The 6,213-nt window shown below is 48.8% G+C and overlaps 1 long non-coding RNA gene across 3 annotated transcripts; it reads left to right on the top strand.

The window, feature by feature from the left end:
* Positions 1 to 608: 608 nt before the first annotated feature.
* LOC136529643 (uncharacterized) lies at positions 609 to 2,203 on the top strand. Of its 3 annotated transcripts, none has more exons than XR_010777384.1 (3): positions 609 to 1,134; positions 1,237 to 1,485; positions 1,573 to 2,203. It is a non-coding gene; the product is annotated as an uncharacterized lncRNA (long non-coding RNA). The 3 variants fall into 3 exon arrangements; XR_010777383.1 differs by having other exon boundaries at positions 1,568 to 2,203; XR_010777385.1 differs by having other exon boundaries at positions 1,560 to 2,203.
* The last annotated feature ends 4,010 nt before the right edge of the window (positions 2,204 to 6,213 follow it).

Below are 6,213 nucleotides of genomic sequence, written 5' to 3'. Positions count from 1 at the left end.
GAAAATAAAAAGCAGCGTGCAGGGAAGCAGGCCCGGTCGGACGCGTGGATGGTTCTCACGTGCCTTGAGGGTGTCGCGCGCTAGCATAGGACGTTTGGTTCCATGACTAAATTTTTCCTGTCAGATGTTTGACACTAATTTGGAATATTAAATATAGACTAATTATAAACTAATTGCACAGTTTGAGACTAATTTGTGAGACGAATCTATTAATCCTATTAGGCCATGATTTAACAACGTGGTGTTATAGTAAACATGTGCTAATTGTGAATTAATTAGGCTTAATAGATTCGTCTCGTTAATTAGTCTACTCTTGTGCAATTAGTTTTATAATTAGTTCATGTATAGTCCGTCAAACATCCTATTTGAGACGGCTAAGCCCCTGATCCAAACCCCCCTTGCACAGCGTTATCTGCCTATAATCTACCATAGACCCTTACTGCTGTATACCAAAACTGCTTCCTCCGCGAGCCACGTCGCTGCCAACTGGCTCTGTCCATTTCCTGCCATACGCGGATCAATCACCGTCCATTTTAACCGCCGCCCACCGCAAAAAAAGGAAAAAAAAAACAAAAGCTCGAACCTTCCGTTCCTGTGCCACCGCAAAAAGGCAGCCGAGCGGCCCGCTCCCTCGAGCCTTCTAGCGCCTGTACGTCCCTCCGCACAAAAAAAAACCTTCCTCGATGGCTCCGGCACGTTCCTTCTGCCGCCGCGACCTCCGTCGTCCCCAGCATAGCGTTTCGTCGGCCCCCAACCCACGACATCGGACAATGGCGCGGCGTCCTCGGATGGGGCGCCTCGGCGGCCGTCCGCCCAGCGGCGCCGACGGGAGCGCAGGCGCCGCCTCGGCGGCTACACGCCTGAGGGCCGATGGGAGCGGCAGCGGCGCTGCCCAATGGCCCATGGGAGCGGAGGCGCCGCCCCGGCCGAGGGCGTGGCGTTGGCGACGGCTATGGCCGGCGACCGCGACCGACGATGCCCTACATCATGGTGCCACTGCTGCTGCTCACGAGAGGAGCGCCACCGAGCACACACGCCGCTTGTGGTTGCGAGCATAGGGCCCGCTGCTCCCCTTCGCTGTTGACGCGACGCGAATCTGCGCTCGAGGAAACCCTAGCCGCCATTTTTGCCCAGGTTAGTTCTCACACAATCACCCTCCTGGACCTTAGTTTCTTTGCATCCTTTTGCTGTTGAGCATTCTTTGATACTAGCAGATCTGCCTTACTCACTCATCAGGGTGCATCTTTTTTGCAAGAAGCGGAAGAACCTCACCTCCTTCGTCCGCCATTGAAGAAATCGTGATTGATGTGCCCTCCAAAAAAACATGAAATTTGTCTCCAAGGACCAATATATAATCTATCCCATGGGGGTCTTCTGATGTTGCCTCTTTACTTAAGGATGTACACCTGGTTGCTGACTGATTTCCTTTGTGGATGATGATTACGGGTGGAGCGGACCTTTTCTTACTGTTACGAAAGCTGTGAGGTAAGACAGTTACTTATTTCCTGAGTTTTGTAGGGTGTGCATCTACAGAATTGAGACAAATGATAACTGCACAGTCCTTCAGAGCAGGTGTCAGGTTCGGGAGAGTGGGTACAGATACTTCTACAAGGAGGGGAGGAGCCAAATGAACAAGAAGGCCATTGTTCTTAAAGATAATTATGGATTTCCACTCAGGCCTGGTTTAGTTTCCAAAAATTTTCACCCTAAACTATCACATCGAATCTTGCGACACATATATGGAGTATTAAATATAGACGAAAAAAAACTAATTGCACAGTTTGGTCGGAAATCGCGAGACGAATGTTTTAAGACTAATTAGTATATGATTAGCCATAAGTGCTACAGTAACTACCATGCGCTAATGACGGATTAATTAGGCTTAATAAATTCGTCTCGTAGTTTCTAGGCGAGCTATGTAATTAGTTTTTTTATTAGTATCCGAAAACCTCTTTCGACATCCCCGAAACATCCGACGTGACATCCAAAAATTTTCATTTCACGAACTAAACGCAGCCTCATCCGATGAATGAATAAAAGGACAGACCTAGTCTTGGAGGCTTCTACATGACTAGGGTCTGAGGTAATTCAAAAAAAAAAGACTAGGGTCTAGGGTCTCGAGAAGGGAAAACCGAGGTAAGTCTTTCCCCCGCAATATCTACGAAGAAGCTACTTCGAACCTACAACCTGGCCACTCAGTGAGACAACTCTATCCGATGAATGAACATTGCAAAAAAAATGGTCAAACAGTTGTGACCAAGGTTTTAGGATTGGGGTGAAATCACTGGCGGAGCCAAGGGGGGGGCTGGCAGGGGCCATGCCCCCCCCCCCCCCCAACGTTTCACAACAAACAAAATTAGTAGTATGACTTAATATTTTTTATTTATATTAAGAGGGAGATTATATAAAATTCTTGTCATATATACCTATTAATATCTTCTAGATAATATAATCATATAAAACACAACTAGATAATAAAATTATCGCAATGAAAAAGACCGAGCCGGCCCCCTAAGTATAATTCCTGACGACCGCCCCCTTAGTATAAATCCTGGCTCCGCCACTGGGTGAAATGGATTTCTATCTGCTTTGAACAAATTTCGCGAGAAAACCAAGATGTTGTCCGATCCTACGTGGATGCAGAGGCTTAGGCTGCAGACTACCAAGAACTCCATTTTTGGCATTCCAACTACCAGACACCTTTGCTCCTTTATTTAGCTATTTTGAAGCTCATTTTTTCTTCCATGCCGACTACAGGTCTACAACATGGCATGTCCTTGGATTTCCAAATATATTGTCAATTAAAAAACTTACGTTCTGTCGATGTCCGACCACACACTGAACTGTATGTTGAGTAGTTTTGTCGCTTCTCTTGCCATTTCATTTTTATGTGCTTATTATTTCCTAAATGACACTTATCTCATGGCTTCTCTTATCTACAGTACCTTCAATTTGCCGGATGTTTTACCATACATCCCAGTTTAAAGTATTTCAAGTTTGCAACAGCGACGCTGTATTTTATGATGGCAAGATTGTGAAATGTTAATAAATCTCAGAGGTGCCACTATCTAAGAATACTAATGTGTCAAATGTATTCCACTGTTTTTATGAGTAAAGTTATGTGTGTGGGGGTATGACCCCCGATATCCTTAGGGCTGTACATAGGTCGAACCGTAAGGGAGGCCTAGCCCACAAGACTACACCAGGCGGGGCACGGTACAGGTTGGCGTGCCTCGTAAGGAAAATATGTTCGGATATGTTAAATTCTGTAATCTTTATAATTCCTATCGTGTAACTGATCAGGATTAGATTCAACTGACCTATAACCTTACCCCCAAGCTATATAAGGCGGTTAGGAAGCCCCTCGTTTTCATGTTATCTCATAATACAATTCACCAAAGACACATGACGTAGGGTATTACATCAATAACCTGTCTAATCGTTGTCTCTTGTGTTCTGTGTCACCATCTAGTTTTCGTCACGCGCGCCTCCACCGATTCATCTACTACCGTGGGCATACCCCTATGTAGACTGTCGGTCGTATTTCGTCGACAGTGACGTGCCAGGTATGGGCTGTGCGTGCTGACTCTATGGTAAGCCAGATGGTCCGCTTCCCGAGCTCCATGATCCTTCCCGAACCAGGTTAGACCTTCATGGGAGGATCTATGACCTGGGTCATCGGCGCCAATGGCGTCGAGGAAATCATGAAGGCGGTGCATAATCACCCTGCGCCAATCGTGCCAACATCTGTAACATCTTCGATCTCGGCACCCCGCCGCTGGGTTAGGAGATCCATCGACAACGACGATCTGATCGCATCTATCGATCGGGTCACAGACCGCCTAGCGGGATGCTAGCTCCTCATGGACTCGATCTTAGATCGGTCTACTACGAGCAATGAAGTCCCAGCGCCCCAAGTTCACCGAGCCACTACGACCGAGCAATATGCTCGGCCACGACGTCCGGGGTGACAAGATTTAGATCTGGTAGAAGGGCGTACGGTGCAATGCCGACCACTCCTAGTTGCCGGCCTACAATTGGCTGACTACGAGGCCCCGATGGAGAACGTGCCAAGGCCCTATCCCTTCAGGTTGGTGGGTGCGGGATCTACGTATCAAGACATCGTCCACCACCTCTTCATCGACCACGCCGAGCACGACCACATCGACGACCTCTACATGATCGATCTGCCTGAGGCAGGTCAATCCGCTCCCGTGGTCAACAAGGTGTCTATTCGCCAGCTTTTGGATGACTCCCTCCACAACATCCTAGAGGAGAGCCCTGATGATTATTCTCAGGGCTCGATCGAAACCATCTCCACCTGCCCTACTTTTTCGCTGGGATTTGGGGGCGGGATCTACCACATTAGCCACGACAACATCACCAGAGACACCGAAACCGCCGCCGATCGCGATGCCCGTTTGGAAAGGAACGCCGATCGCCAGTGACGTCGAGATGAAGAAGCCGTCTGTATGGCTGATGAGGATCCTAGCGCCCCACACCACGCGCGTCGCAATCTGGAGGACGAGTTCGACATGGTGGGCAATCAGCAGGTGTAGAAGACACCAAGCGCCAATCTCGCCGTCATTTTCAATGAGTTGGAGAAGCTCCCACTAACTCTAGAGATCGAGAAGATCTAGGCGCATATCAAAGCGGCTCAAGTTCAAGTCAATGAGATCCGCCATCCTGCTCCGTCTTACTCGACCGCGTCAGCTTGTAGTCGTCGCACCCGCCATGACAGAGGAAGTCAACATCAGGGCTCCGAGCGCCCTCGACACCAAGCCGGTGGCCCCTACCTTTATCAAGGTTCTAGGGGCAACTACGAAGCATATCTGGACTAGGGCGGACGCCCTCCTTATCCACCGGGCGGCCGAGGTGGCAACCGTAGCGCCAACCAGGAGGTGAATCAACCCCTGCCGTATGACTTTCGCGAACACATCAACGCCAACATCGACGTCCGCGATCGCGTCGAAAATAGTAGGGTCGCGCGCTACGATGCGGAGATGGTGTAACACAGTGTTACACTATAAATCATTTACTAAAACATGTCATGAGCATCATGTTTGTGTTAATGCATGTAATAAAGAGTGTAGATTAATTTCCGTAACTCAAAACGATCAACGGAAATATGAAATGAAAGTTAATTCCATAGTCATGTTATATCACTTAGGGTTTAAAACCAATTTTTATTAAGAAAAAATGCTATAGAACATGTATGTGGTACTTGAATAAAGTTTGAAGTACAAACTTTGTAGATGACAATGAAATACCAGCAGTCGAAAAATGATATTACTAGCTAAGATTTCTAGTAGCTTAGAAATACAATTTGAAATAGAGTTCAACTCAGAACTTAGGAAATTTCTTGAACTTTGGAAAGGGTAGACATTGCTTTGTTCATCAATTTTTGTAGAAAAATTTAGTTAAGAAGCAGAGTAGTGTCATGGCCTGTTTTAGTAGCCTAATGTACCCTCTAAAGTATGGTGAAGATGGTTTGGGTGTTTGGCCAACCGATTAGTTGTTTTGGACGCTTAAAAAGTGTCCATGGCACGTCCTCGCGCTTCCCCTCCCTAGCCCGGTTGGATGTCGTCCACATGTGGCCATGCGCGTCGCCGTCGCTTTGCCATTTTTGGCACTACGGCCACGTGGGCCACGCCGATCGGGCACGCACACCCATCGGCTAGCACCGGCGCGTGGGCCTCCTAGTCCCACCGCTCGCGTCCTGCTAAGGCATGGACGAGCCGAACCCACTGCCGTGCCCGTCTCTCCCTTCCTCTGTTTCTATCGTTGTCGTGTCACATCGCAGTGAAGCCAGAGAGCGAGCACCTCATCAATTCCTTGTGCTCGCATCTCCGCCTTCACACCCTCTCTCCATCTGACCCCACCATGCCTTGACTCGCGTCACGCCAAGCTCCAATTTTGGAATCTTGCCGCCGTCGTGCCGTTATGGCTTGTCGTCGCCAGCGTAGTGGCCAGTCTCCACCACTTTACCCCATGCCAATTCCTTTGCACCATTAGCTTGCCTTGGCTTCCTCTTCATCGTGCGCACGCTAGTCATAGCTTTTGTGCCACCTCCTCACTGCTGACGCGGCTGTGCCTTAGATATCCGCCGTTTGCCTTGTCGTGTGCACGCGGCCAGCCTCGCTCGGGCCATCTCGGGGAAAGCCAGCTTCTTGGTAAGGTCACCGGTGAGTTGTCGTTGCTCACCCACTGCCC

The sequence above is a fragment of the Miscanthus floridulus genome, chromosome 19, assembly GCF_019320115.1.
Source record: "Miscanthus floridulus cultivar M001 chromosome 19, ASM1932011v1, whole genome shotgun sequence".
In the NCBI taxonomy this organism is placed as follows: Eukaryota; Viridiplantae; Streptophyta; class Magnoliopsida; order Poales; family Poaceae; genus Miscanthus; species Miscanthus floridulus.
Note: the sequence above shows the minus strand (reverse complement) of the source record. Positions and strands in the feature narration are given on the sequence as shown.